The sequence below is a fragment of the Nannospalax galili genome, unplaced genomic scaffold (assembly GCF_000622305.1).
Source record: "Nannospalax galili isolate Female #2095 unplaced genomic scaffold, S.galili_v1.0 scaffold66, whole genome shotgun sequence".
Taxonomy (NCBI): Eukaryota; Metazoa; Chordata; class Mammalia; order Rodentia; family Spalacidae; genus Nannospalax; species Nannospalax galili.
The window spans coordinates 1,847,103-1,869,574 of record NW_008356058.1 but is presented as its reverse complement, the minus strand read 5'-3'; the positions used below and the strand labels follow the sequence as shown (position 1 = coordinate 1,869,574).

Here is a 22,472-nt window from a genome sequence, read left to right as displayed (position 1 = left end):
TATCACACAGAACATCCCAAACCATCTTATTCAACTATACACCCAATTTTTAAAAAATTATTTATGTCTATGAGTGCTTCGACTGCATGTAAGTGCACCCGTATTGTACAATGCCCATGGAAGCCAGAAGCAGGTGTCAGATCCCCTGGAAATGGAGTTTTGGATGGTTGTTAGCCACCATGTGGGTGCTGGGAATTGAACTTGGGTCTTCTGGAAGAACAGCCAGGGCTAATAACCACTGAGCCATGTCTCCAGTCCCTGACAGTTATTTTTGACTGAAGGGAAGCAAGTGGTTTGGGGAAAACTCTCCAGTACACATACTCTTCTACCATGGCCAAATTCCCACCTTACAATGCCAGAGAAGACGCCACTGCATGTAGAAGGAACACGTGGAACAGTGTCCAGGGGCAAGCAGGCAGCCTCACCTGCTGAGCCTCTCACCTTCAGGTTACCATGTCACTGTTACTGGTGAAACTGGTTACGCACCTGCTGTCATGATTCAGTCAGGGTCTTGCCTGATCAGTCCCTAGTGTGACCACTGGCCAGTTTCAGTACTGCAATAAAAAGAATAAAACAGAGTTACCTGTATTGTTGACACTAAGTAAAATAATTCTTTGGAAACCTTCAAAATTAGCTTTTACAAGTGAGGGATGGTCAATGTCAGAGCAGAGGTAGTTTGGCCTAATGGCCAGAGCTCACTCAATGATCATGTCTTCTTACTTGGCTGCATGTAAAGGCAGTGCCTTTGCTCTTGTGGGTTTTGGGCCTGTGATCATTATTTGTGAGCCCAGGGGAGGTGGATCAGGACTAAGGAACAGCTGCTCACATGGCAGGGTATCTATTAGCACCTCACCAAAGCTCAGTTCTATTTGGGAGAAGATCTTGCCCATTAGTAGTATTCTTTTGCATGAGATAATTGCAGATGATTGCCCAGAAATACTGTCCTTAAATATTCAAGTTACCTGAAAGAATGTGGGTTGACAAGAGGAACTCAAAATAAGGAGAACAGATGTCTGGGTAAGAGCATGTGGAGTCCAGCCCTAGGGGCTAGGTTGGAGTCACATAAACTGCACAATGGCTCGGCCTTCTCCATGGATCATAGCACTTGAATTTGTCACAACTCCATGTGAAATCACAACCTACTGGTCCAAGCACACTGTAAAATGCATGTGGGTTTATAAAGCATTTGAACCCACAAAGGAAGCAAAAAATTGGAAGAGAAAGAAACTGAGGTGTGAAAATCAGCCCTACCTTGTGTCTACTAAATAATATTCCTTTGAGGATGAATATCACCTCCTGTCTGGTACCTTCCATTGCCCCTAGCAGTCCCTGAGGATAAATACCATGGATACGCACTTACTCCAAGTCATTGCACTAATGGAGACTACCGAGTGCCAAATGAATGATGAGTATATTTTTCATGGTTTAAGCATGTTTTTTCTTTTGTTATAATAGTTTATGAGATACACTTTTTGTATCTTAAATAAAGTATATACTTTAGTGCATTCAAAGAGTTATGCAACTAATCAATTTTAGCATTTTCATTAGCCCCTAAAATTAGTCACCTCATACATTTTAGCAATCACTCCCCATGTCTCCCAAACTATTTTCTCAGTCATAGGATGCCAATAAATTACTTTTATTCTATAGGTCTTCCTTTCTGTTAAGTTCATATAATGGAATCATGTAGAATGTGGTCCTTTGAGACTGGATCCTTTCATACAACGTGGTGATTTCTAGGCATCCATGTTGAAAAATGCACCATTATTTTATGTCTTTCCATACATGGATAATATTTCATTGTATGCACACACCATATTTTATATATCCATTCACTTATTTATCAAAACACAATTTTTAACTTCTGCATGGCTGCTATAAACATTTATGTACAAGCTTTTCTGTGAAGGTATATTTATTTCTCTTGGGTATGTTCTCAAAAATATATTTAATGACTCATGATTATTAGATAATCTTCTGTTTCTACAACTGAATACTACCAACTAGTAGTTTTAAAAGAATAAAAGTTCATTCATCTCACATTTCCAGAGTTCTTTCATCAAGTAGCCCGGTCTGCTCAAATTGCTCCTGCTGGTGGGGACTCTGTGGAGTTCCAAGGTTTGCAAGGCATTGTGGGCAAGACTCTTAATGTGTTATAACTGAGGAATCTGCATCCTTGTATATGCATTAGGGTATAGCTTGTCCTCTACATTCCATGGATTTAGGTGCATGTTCAATGACACCTATCCATGATTATTGAGTCATACAGCCTTGGACACCCTCTGAGTTCTGCGTACTCATCTCCCCCTCCCTGGCAGTCACTGATGCTTTTACAGTCTCCATAGATTTGCCTTTCCCATAATGTGGTATATTTGGGTTCATATAATATATGGACTTTAGTTTGACATCTTGTACTCACTGATATGATTTTAAGTTACCACCACGCCTTTTAATAGACTTGAAAGCTCATTATTTTTAATGCTACATGATATTCTGTTATGTGGATATACCACAGCTTATTTATTCATTAACACACTTAAGGGCATCTTGATTATTTATACATTTTGGCAATTATAAATAAATTTATCATAAATATGTGTGCAGATTTTGTATGACATGAAATAACTCTTCTGGGAAAATAGTAAGGAAGTCAAATGTAGGATTATATGATATAAACAAGTTACTGTTGTTAAGAAACTATAAAAATATCTTCAGAATTGATTGCATAGTTAGTCCGTCCTTATCTTCAGGGAACCCATTCTAAGATAACTTCCAGTGAATGCCAGAAACCATAGATAACACTGAGTTCTAGTTATACTATGATTTTTCCTATACCTACCACACATGATGAAGTTTAATTTATGTTAGGCGCAGTACAATATTACCAACAGTAACTAATAATAAAACAATTACAATATTTTACTATAATGAATATGTGACTGTGGTCTTTTACAAGATGCCTTATTATATTGTACTCACCCTTATCATAACGATGGGAAATGACACAGCCTCTGCAATGAGATGGCATGAGGCCTGTGACATAGGCATGGGATGTAGTATAAGGCCAAGTGCAAAAGAATCATATGAACACAGTCACTGACATACCATGACAGTCGTCTGATAACTGGAACAGCATCTAAGTGGCTAGCTAGAGTTTAGTGTATACAGCCTGGGAATGTTGGACAAAGAGAGACAATTTACATCCTGGCCAGGGCATTCTATTTGATCTGTCTAATCTTTCACCAATACCAGTCTATTTTGATTGCTGAAAGTTATGATGATGCTTAAATTCAGGTGGTATTGGTCCTCCGGTTTCATTTGTCCCCTTCAGTATCAGGTTTGCTATTTTGTGTCTTTCATCCCTCCACATCTCAATAACCATAAAACATCTTGCTGGGATTTTGGGGGGGGATTACATTGAACCTATGGATCAAGTTGGAAATAATTGAAACCTAGACAGTATCAAGTGTTTCTTTGTCAACATGAATTATCTCATTTATTTAGTATTTGTTTTCTTGTCAGGTTAGCAGTTTTTCTTACTTATATTCTGCATATTTTCTAAGATTTATCAGTACATATTTCATATTGGGTGCTAATGTAAATGGAATTATGTTTTAAATTTAAGTTTATACTTGCATCTGTGAGCATTCAGAAAAATGATTGTTTATTAATTTTGTATCTCTCTTACTATAATTGCTTATTAGTTCAAGGACTTCTTTAAAATCAGTTTTTTTTTCAGATTTTCTACATAAACAATCACATTGTGAGCAGACATGGTTTTCTTTCTTCCCAATTTTATTTCCTTTTCTTGTTTATTATGTAAGTTAGGGTATCTAATACAACACTGAAAAGTAGTGGTAAGCAGTAATATCTTTGCCTCATCCTCTCTCTCTCTCTCTCTCTTTCTCTGTCCCTCTCTCTGTCACTCTCTCTCTCCCTCTCTGTCTCTCTCCTTCTCTCTCTTTCTCTCTCTCCCTCTCTTTCTCTCTCTCTCCCTCTCTCTGTCACTCTCTCTCCCTCTCTCTCTTTCTCTCTCCCTCTCTCTGTCACTCTCTCTCTCCCTCTCTGTCTCTCTCCTCTCTCTTTCTCTCTCTCCCTCTCTCTGTCACTCTCTCTCCCTCTCTCTCCCTCTCTCTCTCCTCCTCTCCCTCTCTCTCTCCCCCGCTCTCTCACAGACTCTCTGACTCCCTCATCCACTCTCTCACTCTCTCACTTCTTCTCTACCTTTCTTCTTCCCTCCCTCCATCCCTCCCTCCCTTTCTACTTCTCTCCCTCCCTTCCTTCTTTTATGCCTTCCTCCCTCTTCTTTATTATTACTTTCTTATAACTACTGTAGTGGTCATGAAATAATATTTAATTATGACTTAATTTACACTTTTTTCTAATTTTTTTCTAATAAAAGCATCAACTAGCTGCTGTTCTTGTGCTTATTGGCATTTTGTGTAGCCTTGGGGAAAATATATATATTCAAATTTATAAACATTCAATTGTTTATATTCTTTTTTGGTGGTATAAATGTTTTTATATATTCTAGAAAAATGCCACTCACCAGGTATATAATACTTTAAAATACTTTCTCCCATTCTATGATTTTCTTTCTACTTTCATACATATAGGTATGTATATATTCATTCATTCATTCATTCATTCATTCATTCATGTCAGGGTATCAGTACTGTGTAAACCATGCTGGCCTAAAACTCACCAGAATCCTCCTGCCTTGGCTTCCTGACAGCTGCAATAAAAAATGTGAGCTATCACACCCAGGTTCTTTTTGCTTTCTAAATGGGGCTCTTTTTACGATTACAAATGTTATTAATTTTGATAAAATTCCATTTGTCTGATTTTTCTTTTGCTATCATATTTAATAAACGATTTCAATCCCATATCTCAAAGACCATGTTTAATTCTAATAATTTTACATTTTTAATTTCCAATTCTAGTTATATGAAGCTTTTTGTGTTTTTTTTTTTATATGTAGTATGAGTTAGACACTCAACTTAGTCCAAATAAACATGGATATCTAGTCATTGCAGCACCATTTCTTTTAATGGTAATTTTACCTATCCAATTATGATGCACTGTTGTAAAAAATCAGTTGACAATAAGTATGACAGTGGCTGGAGAGATGGTCCAGTGGTTAAAAGATGCACTGCTCTTACAGAGGACCAGAGTTTGATTTCCAATACTCACATAGGGCAGCTCATAACTGACTTACTCCAGTATCAGGGGATCCAACACTATCTTCTGGACTCTGCTGGCACTCATAGACAGGGAAACACATTCACATACAGACATACATGAATACATACAAATAAACATGATGATTTCTGAACTCTAAATTTTATTGTCTGTCTGTCTATCTATCATCTATCTCTATCAAAATAGGAAGATGTATATGCTCCAACTCTTTTCTCTTTTTTTTGAATCTGTGATTATTCTTGCTTTCTTGAATTTCTATATGAATTTTAGGGCTACATTATCAATTTTGGAAAAAGAAAAGACAGCGTGAGTTTTATTGAGATCTACAAATCATTTTTGAGAATATTACCATTTTGATAATATAAAATGTCTTATTCTTGAATATTGGATATCTTTCTGTTTCCTTAGGTGGTCTATATTTCAACAAACAAATTTTAGTTTTCAAAGTATAAGTTTGACAGCTCTATTTTTAAAGTTAAATTTAATCTGTCCTAATTGTCTTGATGCTATTACACATGAAATAATTTTCTTAATTTTATTTTCAGATTTTGCTACAATATAGAAAGACACTTTAAATATATTGATAATTTGTTTTATAATTTTCATGTACTTGTGTATTCATTCTAGTAATTCATCTCCTGATGGTTTCCTTAGGATTGTCTATACAAGACATACATAATCTGAAGACAGATAATTTTAATTCTTCCTTCCCAAACAGATTACTAACATAATTTCTCTTACTACAACCTTCAGCACAATATGGACTAGAATGTTTATGTGTCCCCTTAATCAAGAATGCACTCATATACATAACTAAGGAGATGAAGATTCAATTAAAGTGAAGTAAGTGTGTGTGTGTGTGTGTGTGTGTGTGTGTGTATACCTCCAATCTTTTTGTAAATCCTCATGATGAAAACTTTCCCACATTCAAAGACTTGGAATAAATACATCTATGCTTTCAAATTTCTAAGTATGGCAAAATCTAAGTCATTACATTATACCTTCTCCTAGTGTGACTCCTGTAGGGGCTGGTTTCTTGTTCTGCAGACCATAATATGTAAGCACATAGGACTTCACTGATATGAACAAGGAAAATATAAATGGTGGCTAATTTGATAGTAGTAAGGAGAAAACCTTGACTTAAAAATGAGATAACTTGGAAGAATAATATATTTCCCTTCAACTTCATGAAGGATTGTCTTGGGAAATTAGCACTGACTCTGTTCTTAGAAGAAGAGTCAAGAGCAGCAAGTGGATTATGAAAAGGGAGATGGAGAGGGAGATTACAATTTAGCAGAAGCAGGTCTTTCAAAAACCCTAACCGTTTCACATCAGAAGGAGGTCCTTGATTTTTTTTCGTGTGTGTGTGTGTGTGTGTGTGTGTGTATACATATTTATGTACATATATATTATTTGGGTTTTGTGCATTTCATATAATAGATCTGAATCAAATTTAGAGCCTCATCTATACCTCCAGTATCCCCCTCACTTGATTCCATGCATTCTGTCATATATGTTACATCTTATACAGTCAAGCATTTGTACTAATATGTCCCTCTGCAGGTTCATCCACTGGAGTCTAGACAGCCTATCTAGAATCACTCCCTTAAAGAAGATCTACCAATAAGTGCCTTTCACATGTTTCCTACATCATCTGTGTAAATACTCCATTCTTAAACTTTTAATAAACCTTAATGAACAAAATCAGCCTTTGTCATTTCTCAAAGCCATCAAAAGATGTGTTTGACACTCATTTAATTTTACAAGAGGAAGGTCCACCCTGTCTTTTGTCTCTTGGGCTAGACACATAGTTTTTAGGTGACATTTCATATATGTCAAGAAAGAGATCAGCAAGTCAAAATGACCTATTTTCCATTTACAAAACACAAAACAAAACTCTAATTATGCACTGGGCCGTATACTCTGCGAAAAATTTCAGCCTTGAATGGCGAGACCAGACTCCTCCACCCATCGTCTGCTGAGATGTGCTCAGCCTCCTGAAACTTTGCATGCTACATGTATCGGAAGCTTTTCAGTTTCCATTCCCTACATGAGTTGTCTTCCAACACACGCAAGACCACAATCCTCCCCAGTTCTCTCTGCTCTGTTACCCCTCTTTGCCCTCACAGTAAGGTTTCTCTCAGATTTATAACACTAAAATACCTTCAGAGGTGAGTGGGGTGCCCAGAGGAGAATGTTAATGTGCCTTTGCTTTGTTCTTAATTGGATTCCTTCAGGGGAAAGCCTTCTGGCCTGGCTTATTGTCTAGCTTTATCAGAGAGTCTCTGCTTTATCTAAACACTTTGAAGACATCTTCCCACCCATACATTGCCAATATGCCTACAATAGAGATTTTCACAATGCTGGTCAATGGGGAGAGGGTAGAATGTGGGCAGCCCTTATAAAGGAGCTCAGAGGGAGAGTGAGGTGGGAGGGAGGGGACAATGTTGAGAGGGACTGAATTTTAGAAATAACCACCCTCTGGATTCATGTTATGTAGTTATTCTCCTTCTGGTGAACTCTACTTCTGAAAAAAATTATGATTGCAATTTTAACATGCCAGTGGCGTATTTCCCAGCACTCAAATATGAAAACAGAAAACCCTCTTCCCCTGAAACTCAGGAGCTTGCTCATCTTTAAAACAGGGCTCCTCATTTCCCAGTGACCATCAGAGCATAAATGTAACAATTACTTCTCCTGCATTTAATGGATCAAATACCATTTCCTGCTCATCACTGAAACATCTAGAACTCTTGTTCAGGTTCTTACTTCCTGTTGCTGAAAAAAAAAAAAAAAAAGAGCTCTTGCTTGTTTCTTTCACAAAATTTGAAAATTTGGAGGCTAGTCAAAGGGATCTCTGGTGTAGGGCTTCTCATGTAGGAAAACCAATAACCTTACAGACTTCTCTCTTTTTGGTCTATTTCTCCTGTCTGATCCAGTTTCACCACCACCTTTATCATCATGCACTGCCTCCGGTTGCTGAAGAACATCATTTTTAAGCCTTGCCAGTGTCTCTAGAGGGCAAGACAAAGTGACAATTAACCATCTATGGTGTCACAAAGGATAGCAGCAGACAGCATGGAGGGGACCAAGCATCATTTGGCACATGCATCTTGAGCAAACCATTCCACTTGCTTTAATAACACTAATCTTATTAGTCATTGACACTTGTCTACACTAAGTTTAGAATATCAATTGGTGAATGACAAGACAGGTTTTAATTTTCATTAGTATTTTCTAAAGCATTTCAACTAAAGGTATAGGGTAAGCAAATTCTCTTACTTCCTTAAGGAATGAAATCTGAGGTTCCAACATATCCTGTTCCCCATAGTCACTGGAACCTAGCATGGAAGGAGTGGTAAAGCTCTCAGAGAAGGTTGTAGAAATCTCTTCTCCTGAGCATGAAAAAACAAGAGTGGAGTCAGACAGGAAACAGCCCAAAAGCAAAAGTGCTGTCTCCTGTGGAAATGGGTAGTTACTGTTAGGGGGGCAAGGATCAGAGCTGACCTGGAGGTAAGTATGGTGGAAGTCTAGGAGAGCAGGACTGGTCTAGAAACAGCCCTTTATGTCCTAATTACCTCCTGATGGTAGCTGAAGAAAACAAAACAAAGGTCTGAACTGAGATGCTCAGGTTGTTCCTAGTGACTCTGTAAATGGTCTTAGCTTTTCAGAGAGCTGTGCACAAGGTCAGGAAGGAAGTGGAAGGGTTTGACCTCAATCCTTAAGGAGGGAAGGACCACGGTCTTTTGAAATGCCTTAGATTGGGTATTTTTAGGAACTCAGTCTTGACTCTTGTCTCTCTTACATATTTCTGTCATGACTTTTCTGCGCACAAGATGAATAATTTACCAAAAGGCACGTGTAGTGTAAGTATTTATTATTCATTATAATGAGATGAGATTGGAGTGATTCTCTACTCAGCTGGAATCCTCTAGGGTTTAACAACAGAACTCTGCTTAGCTTTCCCACACTTAATGTGGTAGAAGGAGACACTTAACTGTGGACCTCTGCTAGTTGAGGTTATGTATGGAAAGAAGTAGTTGGGAGACCTGGATAAACCAAGGTCAGTGCAATGAGAGGTCAGGTTTTCACAGCTCTGATGAATCCTTTGGATGCCAAGTAACCAAGTGACACAAGGGAATCTGAATGGCCAAAGAATAACAACAATGATACTCTTTGTTTGCTCAGGAAGTACATAATTATGTTTAACACACAGGCGTAGAACATAGTTTGGATGGTGTATCTGCTGTGAAGTGTAATTTATGTCTTTGGAACACATTGGGAGATTTAGTCTCCCTGCTTCCCTCCCCTCTCTCCTTCCCTGCTCCCTTCTCCCTCTGTCTCCTTTTTCTCTTTTAGATGCATGATAAGGAAGTATTCTAGTTAGCTTTCTATTGCTGTGGATAACACTGACCAAAACCAACTTGGCAGGCGAGGAAAGGGCTTATCTCACTGTTCGCTTCAAAGTGACAGTCCATCTTTGAGGGAATTTATGCCGAACCCAGGGCAGGAGCCTGGAGCAGTAGCAGAAGCACAGAGGGTGGAGGGATGCTGCTTTCTGGCTTGCTCCTCTGGCCTATGCTCTGCCTTTCTTATTTATACAACTCAGGACCACCTGCCCAGAGGTGGCATGACCAACAGTGGACCGGGTCCTCCCGCATCACTCAACAATCAAGAAAATGCTTCGCAGACATGCCCACAGGCCAATGTGATAGAGGAAGATGCCCTTTGGGGCTCCCTCTTCCCCAGGTGTGTCGAGTTGACAACCGAAACTATCTAGTACAGGAAGCTCAATCTTCTCTCTTGATGAAGGCTGGCTTTCCTGCTCTGTTTCTCAATGTTCTGACTAACAACTGTCTGATGGGGCTCCTCTTGCGAAGAGCATTCAAGGCTCCACTTGTCTTTGGATTCACACAGGTTTTAGTCCATCACACAGTTGCTGCCCTTCATTCAGCATATGAGCAACATGGAGGAAGACTTCTTACTCTTTTGCTTCCCCCAGAGCAATGCAGAGATTCCAGAAACTCAGCACACTCATGTTAGCAGCCAGAGGTGCAGAGCTTTAGGTGACATGAATTAAAACCAGCAACAACTCTGGGGCCAGAACTGGAAACATCTGCAAAAGTTAACCTGTGACTTTTGCCCTTGGGGAATCTCTTTCTGGCCCTTTCTTGGCATAAGGAAAGAGGTTTGTCTGCCTTCTATTTTATTTTTATATGGGGATAGTTTGCATAATCTATATAAAATAAGCCACTGCTCTGGAGAAGATGATTGGCTTATTAAAAATACATAACATATATTTTTAAACAGGCAGAGTTGACATCCTACAGGAGAAGAGCTTGTATGAATGGTGAAGAATTCATCGCCCACCCCTCCTCCCCCATCTGTCCCTATCCATCTGTGTGCTTAATGAGGGATTTATTTAAATAAAGAAAAGCTTAAATAAGATTTTATTCTGATATATAGACTATTCAGGATGGCACAGAATAAATGAAGCCAACTTGGCAGCCTTCTTGTTGGTCATTAAGCCATAACTACCTGAGCATGCACAGTCTCTACTTTCTAAACTAGAGACAGTATCCAAAGAGGTATATTTCCACCTTAATTTTCCAAATTTCATAATTAACATATGATTAGACTAAGAGCTGAGCATTATAGAATATATCAACATTGTTTTAACATTTGAGATATCATTTTTCAGCGTTGAGTAATTTCAGAAATAGAATAACAAATATAATGATTATTTATTGTGATCCCCAACCATAGTGCTAGTATTAAGTAGGACTGTCTCCATAAATATTCAGACTCTGGTTTTTAAGAATAATTTTTCAGCTTAAAAGTGAGGAAACTGATGTTTTCTTCAGAAAGGCTCTGGACCTTAGTAAATTACAGACCTGTGACTGGAACTTCTTATTAAAATATTTATTCTCTTAATCTATATGTTACAAAGAAACCCTACAGATAGAACAAAAGTGAATCAATTTTCAGTGTATCATTTGGTTTCATAAATAAATCAGTTCTTTAGCAGTGCTAAGTTTCTTCTGAGCAGGAAATGAGAGCAGGTTTGTTTACATGCAGTGATGGAGAAAAAGAATGACCTCAGAGCTTTAGGCGGTCTTTGGGATTCTATGATCCCGTACATTATATGTGGGAAGGTATTTGCAGGGAAATCCACGGGCTGTAATTCCTGCCGTGCCAGAGTTGTTTGCTCCCAGGACACTGGCGCAGGGAGCCTGTGGCTGACTCGTGCCATTCTTCAAAAAGATATCAAGCTCCCCAGACTCTCTGCTTTTAATTTAAAATTTTAATTTATACTTTTCCATGGATGATGCTGAGACAGACATGGCTGTGAGTAAATATGTCAGGATAATCTATTGAATGGGATTAAAATGGTGTGTGCTTGGAAACATTTTAATTTCATGTTGCTCATTTCTTTGCCAAGTTTAATGAACAAATCGGGAGGCTGGGCTTTAAAGCTGTTCAGAGGTGGAGGAAAAAAGGGAGCCAGGTGGCAAATAAATATCACCAATTGCTCTGGGTGGCTTCTTAGGGCATCCGGGCCAGCCAGGGGCAGCGACTGGAAGAGCTCTGTAAGAAAAATGGCCAGCAGAGAGACTGATGTCTTCACAACACCATGTGGAATTGCAAGCCATCTGCAGGGAGCAGGGGCCAGGGAGAGTGGCCGGCTGAATGCAGGAAAGGAGAAACTGGCCATTCTTAACCTGAAAGTCCTGGCCTTTACCCCAGGGCTCATTGCTTTTGAAATGACTTTGCTCCATGCCATCACTCCTGCGTTGCAGTCTGCCACAGGGTAGACAGAAGGAGGCCTCCCAGCGTCAGCTCTGGAAGAAAAGACAATACTATACCAAGCCTTTGCCCAGTGAACTTTCTCTGAAGTGTTTTAAGAAAACTCTGCTTGTCCCTCGTCTGTCAAAAAATACAACCCTATCCCTGCCTCTGTTAATGTTAGCCCCTCTAGTTAATGTTAGCTTCTGAGGACAAGAGGGAATCTTAGAGTGAGCATAGCTCTTCTGTTGCCAGCCATCTCTGTGTTGGGGAAGAGTGTATGGCTGTGAAGCTGCTGATCTGACTTCACTCATTCCTCTGTGAGCCTCTCCCCTCCCCATCCTTCCAGGACTCAGCAGTCAGCACCACTGACACTTTTGTATATTATTTGGTCTCAAGACCCCTGAGAGTGATTCTTTCAGACTGAGGATTTCCCTGTTTCTATGCAAACTTTTTCAAGCCAAGGACACCCCTACAGAAGTTTGCAGGGCCTGTGAGCCCACTGAATTCTCTTGCAGGTGCACACAATTGTATTGATTGATCTCCCAATTATGTATTTTTAGGAGTATAACATTTTACCAACCGCAGATCATCAATCTAGAAACCAGGCCATCAACCACTGTGTCAACACACTATGTAAGGGGCCTGATGAAAATACAAAGTCAGAGTTGTCTCACTGCCTTCAATTGGAAAAAACAAACCAGGAAAGGAAATAAAAACCTACCAGAGAGCTCCATGCATGTTAAATGGAGAACACCCAAGAGTGAGATACTGTTGGAAGAACAGAATCTTTTGGAAGTGGACAAGACTCTACAGGCAAACTTGAAAAGTATGTATCAGTTAGCAAACTAGTTCTAAAAATGTAAAGCTCATTTTGATGTATCAATAGGCAGAACTGACCTGTATTAAAGCTAGATTCTAGAATGCTAAATAATCACTCTTTTGGAACTAGTTGCAGTTTGGAGAAGCCTTCTCTGTAGCTTAGGCTGGTCTTGAACTTTCAATCCTCCTGCTTCAGCCTCTTGAATGCTGAGATCTCAGGTGTGTGTTACAATGTGCAGCACAAATACACTCTTTAGACTGAAAAATGCAGAAAAAGAAAACTATAGAAGTTTTCAGGAAATGAAGAGAAAATGGATATAGTATCACTTGCCTAAACTAATCTGTATTCCCAGGTCACAGAGGTAAGAAGGGAATTCTCTGGCAGGCTGTTTATTGCCAGGCATAATCAATTGACTTTGGTACACACATTGCTTCCTCTAGTCCTCATAATACTGAATAATTCTGTGCGGTAAAAGTTTCGGTTCTATTTCTCAGATGGAGAGGTGGAAGCTCTGAGAAATGGTCTTGGCTACCTTTCATTGTCATCTTGACACAACTTAGAGTTATCTGGGAAAAGGGAACCTCAACTGAAAAAATTCCTTTGATCAGACTGGTCTGAGGCCATGTCTGTGAGAAATTGTCTTGATTGATGATTGCGATGGAAGGGCCCCACCCGCTGTAGGCTGCACTATCCCTGGGAACTGCGCCTGAGTTGTATAAGAAATCTAGCCAAGCGTGAACCAGAGAGCAAGCCACTATGCTATGTCCCTCCATAGTTCCTGCTTCAGTTCCTGATTGAGTTTCTGCCCTGACCTCCTTCACTAGGGACTGTGATCTGGAAGTATAAGGTGAAATAAACCCTTTCCTCCCTTAAGCTGTTTTTGGTCATGACGTTGATCATAGCAACAGAAAGCAAGCTAGAGCTGAAATTAAAGTACCTGCCCCAGGGACCTAGAAAAGGAGCCTATCGTGGCTTGCTCCTATCCCATGAGAATATTCTCATCAGTATATGTACTAATAGAGTGGAGCATAAGAAGACTGGATCCTTATTCCACTCACAGCTGTATCACTAGTGCCTAAAGTCAGGCTGTTCAAAGCACTGCTGTTCCTCAGCACATTGATATACTTATGGAATGTGGAGGAATCCTCTGTATAAAGGTAGAGCCCCCTTATGTTTGCTCAGCCCAGAACACAGGAGCAATCTACATGTCTTCAGTCACTCACAGCAGAAACCACAGCATGCCCTCATCCTGTAGCAGGTGTTCCCACTCACGTGATGTTGTGTCCACTTCTTTGGTCATGTCCTGGCTCCTCTCCTTTCTCCAAGACCATCACTGTATGTATTTGTATGCATTTCCTCTGGACACACTACTCATTGTTTACTCGCGTACACACGCACACATGTATGTATACACACAGAGCATGCATTGTCTGTGTGTTTTAATGCTGCAAATATCATCTTCTAATCAGAAGCAGCTTCAGAGAGCACACACATGTCAGCCTTCCAAGTCAACCTCTTGTACTGCTGAGATGTTTCAGAGTTGAGTCCTGTCTGAGACAGTCTTATCCCTCCCCATGTTTCTGCTGAGGCTCTCAATATTCCCAACCAATATCTTATTACAAATATTAGCTCTAGCAAAGTCATTACTGCCATTGAATTTCCGACTGTCGGAATCATAAAGGTTTCCCTTACGTAATTTAGGGTCTTGTTGGTGCTTTAGCATTGGCTCTATCTGTAACTCAGGAAATAGCTGAGGGGTTAAAGCCTCCCAAGAGAAGAACTTTTGCAATATAGAATGCCTTGGGAGTAGATCTAAAAATATTTCATTTTGCTTGCCTGTTCTTTCTCTAAAATATCATTTATTATTGCTCTGTAACTTCTCTAAATCAAGATCTTCTTCCTACCATTTTGAACTGGCATTATTAACATATTTTGATATATTACATCAAGAAACATAATAAAGTTTGATGTATGGAGTCTTCTTAATAGAAATCCACTTAATTCTGGATTTATGAAAAAAAGTAAATTTCAAGACAAACCATGAAAAACCAAGCTAATGGAAAGTATGTTAACAAAATAAGTCCAGAGAAGTGCATTTGGTATGCCTTCCTATGTAACCTATCACTTGTACCAGTTTTGCTTAAATTGGAGACGTTGTAGAAAACTCCTTAAAAGGCAGTGCCCAAAGCTGGAGAAATGCTCAGCAGTTAAGAGCACTTGTTGTTCTTCTAGAGGACCCAAGTTCAGTTCACAGCAACCATGTCAAGAAGCTCACAACTACCTGTAACCCGAGGTCCTGGGGGATCTGACACATCTGGCCTCTGAGGGCACTGGCACTCATGCATATCTCTACATACAAACACACATACACACATATACACAGAACTTAAAATAAATAATAAGTAAATAAATAAAGCATTGTTTTTAAAAGATAGTGCCCAAGAATGGGAAAAGAGACAAGTCTTACATAGTTTCCTCATGGTAATATTATTTTAAAACAAGTTTATATACAGAATCCTAAAACTAGGAATAAATGTCTTCAGCATATTCCATGCTGTGACTCTACATTCTGAAAGTATGTTATATGCATATATAAATACTAAAATCAATTTTTTCAACATTCATTCACAGATGGTATATTATTAAAATCGAATCCCAATTTTCAACTTGGACTTGGCATTGATGGCCATAGGCTGCCACTCCTTCAGTTCAGCCTGTGCCATATGATGACAAAATCTTCTTTAAGTAGCCTATCCCATCCCGTGGGGACCTTCATTCCACTGCAGACCCAGCCTCACTCAGCCTTCATTGGCAGTAATACAAGTGTCACTGACCCAATAAGTCATCTCTGTATTTTTCTCATTAGCCTAAGCGAATGAAAGGACGTTCCTCTGCACCAATGTGATAATAGACACAAGTGCGAACCTGAATATTTGAATCTGGCTGTTACTGTGCCACTTCCAGAACAGGCATGCTTTACATTTTCCCCAATTATAATAGAAATGAAACATTAAATTGAAAAAATACACAAAAATACCCCTGGGACCCTATGTGTATGCTTGCATGTGGGTACATAGTATGCATACCTCACAGAGAGATCCAAGCATGCGTACATCTCCAAGGACACTTCCTTTACTGTGTGAATGTTCTCTTGATGCAAGCTTGAGAAATGCTGTCTAGCATTCTTAACTATAAATACATATCGATCTCCTACTGGCTGCCAAGTGCCCTGCGAGAGGTGAAGTGACAGAGTGAGCAGCCCTAATGTTGTCCCCATCCATGTGGTACTTGCAGCACAATGACTGCAGCTCCTAAATGATTAGATTCAACTGTGTAAATCTGACAAATAAGTCAAGAGCTTCAATATTAACATTACATTACAAAGAGAATACGAATTTAGAACAATGAGTCTGTTAGAAATTGATCAGTATTTGCTACTCAGTAAGGTATCATAGCAGATATTACCCCAGTAACAACAGTGGAAATATGAAGTCATGTCCTAGCGAACTCTCAGTTCCCTCAAATATCAACCATCAATTCAACATTAATATTTACAAAGTTCCTAATACGGGAGAAACAAACACCATTGTGAGGCTGGTTTAAAAGATTCTTCTCCAGGCCAGGCGTGGTGGTGTACACTTTTAATCCCAGGTGGCAGGTGGATCTCTGTGAGTTCAAGGCCAGCCTGGTCTACATAGTAAGTTCCAGGACAGGTGGGGCTACAGGAAGACCCTGTCTCAAAAAGACAAAAAAAAAAAAATTCTTCGCTTCTCCAGATTCACATCTCAATGATCCCTCAGCTTTCTGTGCATATATGTGACTTTTAGTTTTAATTTGGACATTGTTTTCTGACAGACATCTTACTGCCTTCACCCAGGTGGTACATACCACTGGGCACAGGCTCCAGCAGGGCACTTCCTCACCCCTCCTTCCCAGAGCCACTGGCAGTGCCCAAATCGCTCTCCTTTGATCACCCGTTTTCTTTTCCCCATGTATCATTCTCAGGAACTAATCTGCCTGTAGATCCATGGCTTCTTTGTTTCACACTGGATGCAGCTTCATGAGATGGGGGAATTTGCCTCCCTGCACTAGTCTCAGCTCCTAGACAATTGTCTTATACAGAGTAGGTGCTCATTAAGCAGCATATGAGTAATGACACTTTTGGCTTTTGCATTCTCAGAGGCCTTATACAAAGAAAATAAAGAACATCAAAATGTTAAAATATGCATATTTTGCTTTTTAGGAAGTTATTTTGACAAAATGTGTTATAACTTCAGTTTTAAGACAAAAGATGTGACTCCAGAAGTACCAACAGGCTAGGCTTGACCATCTGTCCCAATGAGCAGATTAATTAGATGAGTAATGGGAAAAAGCAGAGAAAGGGGATTTAATCAGCGCACATTGGGACAGATAAGGGGGTCTAGTGACCTGACACTTGTCTCCTGGTAATGGCATGGGTTTCAGGCTTTAGAGAAAGAATTGGGGCAAGGAGCAAGGAGTATACATAATTAAACAATTCTGTGTGATGTTCTGGTCCTTCATTATCTTACTTCTGATTCTGCAAAGTGGTCTGAAGAAATCCTTACTGATTGGAGCAGCAAGCTGGTTCTAAGGAGACCATGGCCCCAGCTTTAGGGTACAGCCTGTACATCACAGGTCATTACTCTCATCCAAGGGTGCTTTACCCTGTGATCCTCTGCTGTTCCTTAAATCCAAGGTAGCTATGTGTTTACGACAATGACAAGAGAACCTTAGGAGCCTTTGGGAGAATCTGGAACAGGAAACTGTAAAAAGCTGAGCATGCTTTAGTCACTGTTCTCTTTATGTCTTCATGCTTAAAGGAGAATGATGTAGGGTAACTATGAATTCTTTCTTGATAGACATACATTTAGTGACTACCATGCCTGTGGGCAGAAGAAAGTAGGTGACCCAGAGTAAAGGAATCAGACCCAAACTAAAGACAGATGCCAGGCTTTTGTCTTACTTTTAATTACCTCATGGGCCCAAGTGAGGAGTCAGTGCTTTTTAGCAAAGCAACTTCTAAGTGCCCGAAAGAGTGTCTCGTCAAGTTTCTTTAAGGAAGAAGTAATTCTTAAAGAAATATTCCAGAACACAGTGGTAGCATCAGTCTAGAACTTTCCAGAAAAGCAAATTCCTAGGTCTTCTCTAGTCTCCTAGCTGGAAGTCATGGGACTTGAGCCTACTTGCCTGAGTTTTAATGCACAGAAAGTTTGGAGGCTCCTGTTTTAAGTATAGGTTTACCTGAATGGCAGTCTCACCTCTGAACATGAATAAACAAAATACTAACAAAAGCCAGTTCCTCATTTCACATTCAGTGGAGTTTGAGACCGACAGTTGCCTCTGGTTCCTCATGATCCCTTTTAGGCATATCTTTGCTCCCCCTGATTCTTATTTCTGCTGTTTCTCTACACATCCAGCTGCACTTGGTTCAAGGACACCTAAAAGGCAGTACTAAATAGCTTTCCATTTCTTTTAGATTATTTCATCATTTATGAACAACGTAAGAAAATGCTGTAAATTATAAAAACAGTGATTACCTATAGCCAGCCAAACCTTATTGGTCTTACTCCTTAGATTTTCAAAGCTTCATGTCAGGAACCTAACCCCCAGCTGCCTAAACTTGAGTCTCCTGCTCTGATTGTCCTAGATGTGCTGCTTTTAGAATAGTTACTGTCTCTCTGCCTCAACTTCCTTGTCCGTAAAATATAGATAATTCAGATTTCTCGAAGGTAGTCATGTGGAATGAACGGCTTAATATATGAAAAGTTCTCCCAACTATTCCTGGAAGAGCAGCAAGTTCTACTTTAAGGGGTCATTTATGACTGAGCCCTAATGAGTTCTGTTTTCCTGAGGACCACAAGGAAGGGTTGACTTGGACTGTAAGGATTTTACATCTCTGGAAGAATTTTCAAGACATCAGAAAGTTGTCATTAACCTTCCTCACCTTGCCAGTTGGCTGGCTCATAGTTAACATCAAACATGTTCCCCAGTGTGCTTCTTATTGAAGAGGGTCCAGCAAGGTTCCTCAAATAGTAGGGACGGAGCCCAAGTTTGGAAGATCACTTGAGCACACTCTTCATTGCTTCCTGAGTTCTTTCTCCTGTTGTTCAGTGTACTTTTCAGAGTTATGTGGTGCTAGAAGGAAACCAGGAACCCTCATGCAGAAAGCTGCTCCCCTCAGCAGACACCACCAGTCTGCTTAATTTTTCTGCTGCTCTTAAGTTCTGGGAAGTGCTTTCTCTAGCTTTATACAGCTAGTCTTTTCTATTTGCCTTCCTTTGTCACCATGAGGCCTTGTTGAAGGTCAAGTAAATCAACCCATGACTGTTCACTTGAGATATGTTATCTAAGAGTCACACAGCCTTTATAAGGATCCTCATGTTGTGTTCTGCCCTGGAAGGACAGACTTGAATTGATAAATTTCACATCATCACTTCCCTACTCCAGCCCTGGTAATTTGTGGTTGAGCCATGTATATTCAGTCTGGAGTTACTGGTCCCACAAAGGGACACCAAAAGTTTTTGAGGAAATACCTTTCAAGATGCCTAATTCCCTACATCTGATCCATCTGAGCTGGAACCTAAGGATGGACTATAAGTAAGCCTTTGGTCCATCCATGTCTTGTTATAATTGTCCAAGAGACAATGCTTTCTGTCATCTGTATCACCTGGCTCTCACCAGCAGGATCTAGCTCTTGTGAGAAAGCCCCAGAGAAGTCAATCAGACAAGAAATGAAGAACGGTCCATTCTTACATGCTGGCAAATTCATGGCAAGGCCATTGAGTCTGAGCTCAGAATCAAGAGGTGTTAAGAGGTGTTTTTCACAGAGGACACAGATTTAGCATGTTAAAGCATAGTATTTTTTTTTTTTAGTGCGGTGAGATAAACTGAATGCTTCTAGTGAGAGAATATCATTAATAGTCACTGAATATGCCCTGGTAAGATGTTATCAATCACTTTACAGATGCTGAAAAACTGAGTGAGTATAATACTGGGTTACAAACTGTTGAAGGTTTCCTCGCGGGTCCAGCCCACGAGGGACTGCAGGGAACGAGGGTTCTAGCCGAGGTGGGGGTGAGAGGCGTGGAGTCAACACACAGACACCACCGGGAGTCAGGTGAGAGCAGGCACTAGGCAAGGTGCTGCAGACTCGTTTATTGCTGAGAAGTGCAAGCCTTATATACCTCTCCCCCTGCCCCCAGTGTCCCATAAGTTGCTGTGTTGCTTCCTGATAGATCCCCTCATCCAGGCAGATTGTAGGTTGACTATTTTGTGGAAGTGTGGGCTGCGCTCTCAAAGCAGAAGCTGTGTTCTCTAGTGCAGCCTATGCTTAAGCCTGGCACTTCCTCTCTTATAACAAACCCCTTTGCAAATCAGGTATTTTCCAATTCATTGCTTTAATAGAAATTGAAAGAGGAACTAATTGAATTGTCAGCTGTGCGATTATTAAAATAATTTTTGGAAGTTATATTACTGTGTAATTTTTGCCATATATCTTAGAAGGCATTCAAAGATTTGAATGCCATGGCCATACAGCATTTTATTTCCATCTTTGGGCTTATGTGAACAAGGTTTCTTTAAAAGCAGAAGTAGAATTAGAATTGATCCTAAATGCTATCCCATTCTAACAGTAAATGATTTCTTTATTCACGCTGTAAAAAACCAGGTTGTCCATGTGATTAAGTGCTATATTTACAATACAAGTTGACTTTTTATGTTTAATTATTACTTAAAATGTGCAGCATATTTATATTGTTTCATCAATTTTACATTTGTGATTATAACTCATTTTAAAAGCAAATATTATTACTTAGAGTTTTATAGCCGAAGGACATAAAAGAAATTTAAATTTCAATCTCTCTATATTTTTGTTACAAATAAATTTGATAGGTGATCAATAAAATGTTTTCAAGCATAAAATACATCCTGCTGAGAACATAGAATGGAAATACAAGTTCAAGTTCAAAAAGGAACAATACACATTTTATGACTATTAGAGAATAGCTTGCTCATGAATTTAAAGATGGATAATCATGATTTTCAATTACTGTGATGTTTAAATTCCACTGAACACACACTTACACATGCACATGTACAAACACACATTGTACAAATAAATTCTGTAGCATTTTTATTTTAAAGTAAAATATTCTCTATCATCCAAAAGTGAATTCTTTGAAGCTACTGTAGTTTAAGTAACTATTTTAGTCGCTTACAAACATGCAAAGGATTGTAAACTATCCAAAATAAAAGTAAGAATATTTATTTGTGTTTTGTCACCTGCATTTGTATTGGATCCTTGAACTGGAATATGGCCCCCTCCCTGTGTCTCAATTTATATGTCCAGGCTTCTGATTCCTGGAATCCCACTATTAAGACTTCATTCTGTGAGAGAACTTATTCAAATAGGTGTTTGGTCTTTCTTTCTGTAATATTCATAACTATAAAAGATTACACATTAGTCCTTATTTACAACTGGGAGTGAATGAATTGGTCATATTTTTCCTGTAGGAAATGCTTTTGAAAGTGAGGTGCAAAGGGGGCCTATTAGTGTTTTTAGCTTCCTAATCACAAGAAAACAGAGTTTTCCAAACCTCTGGGAACTTGCTCATATGAACTTACTAACAATAGTGACAGCGTGTACAAGACCCATACAAACTCAGTCACATGAAAACCCAGCATAGAACTGAGGAAATGGGCAAGAAACCCATTGAGCTGATGAACTATTGGCAGCTGATCACAGTTGGCTGAGGGAGAATGGTCTTGAAGGGGCTGATGCTAGGTGGACCAGGCTCCAGTGGATGAACTCACACAGAGGGACATCTGGGACACATGTGGCTCAATAGGCTTTAACATATATGCAGAATGCATGAAATATAGTGGGCATGGGGCTATAGGAGAGTGCAGTTAGAGGAAGAGGTTCAAATATGATTGAGATGTATGAAATGTACAAAAATTCAGTAAAAATACATATTGAAAAAATTTAAAAGAGAAATGGAAACTGAGCAGGATAGGAAGTGGGGACTCTGGGATGGGCCATTATTTATGCCTTTTGCCAATGACACACCTGTGAAGGTGGGAAAGAATCACTCAGAGAATGGGGAGGAGCTCAAGCTTGTCTTACTGGTATTACTGATATTAATCTTACCTTGAAAAGATGCAGAAATAGACCTGTAACTGTTTTTGGTCAGTGGAGGATAAAAGTTTTCATAGGAATACTAGCCTAGGATTCTATTTCAGGTTAAAAAAAAATCAATCCTAGCTTTTTACCTTTGAATATATATCCATAAGGAGAAGTTATGTGTGGTGACCTAAAGAACCTCAAGGCCCCTTGTGGATGATGGGGTTGATCCTCTTGAGCTTTATGATCTTTGCATTATACACATATTACTCACTATGTACTGTTTACATTTAAAACATAGTTGTTTTGCCTACGTAGTTTGAGAAAACTATGTGGGGAAAAAACTTATGTCAGGAAAACAGTATTTCCTTATTCTGCCATGAAAACCCATAATCACTACCCTAGCCCTACATTGTAGCCACCTACTGAGTGACAGGTGGGCCTGCACAGAAAAAGACATTAGGGACTAGAATCTGGTAATGTTTTTCTCTCTCCTGCCCACCAGGGAGAGTCCCTCTC

The 22,472-nt window shown here is 39.5% G+C and overlaps 1 protein-coding gene across 5 annotated transcripts in view; it reads left to right on the top strand.

Moving 5' to 3' along the window:
* Positions 1–22,472, top strand: part of Opcml (opioid binding protein/cell adhesion molecule like) — a 1,193,276-nt gene that overhangs the window by 934,169 nt on the left and 236,635 nt on the right. Inside the window, exon 1 of one of the 5 annotated variants that reach the window (XM_029556690.1) lies at positions 12,721–12,817. The exons of the other annotated variants lie outside the window; for them this stretch is intronic. The gene's annotated coding sequence lies outside the window, so the exon portion shown is untranslated. Of the gene's footprint in view, positions 1–12,720; positions 12,818–22,472 lie in introns of those variants that run through there. 5 annotated transcript variants of the gene reach the window in all.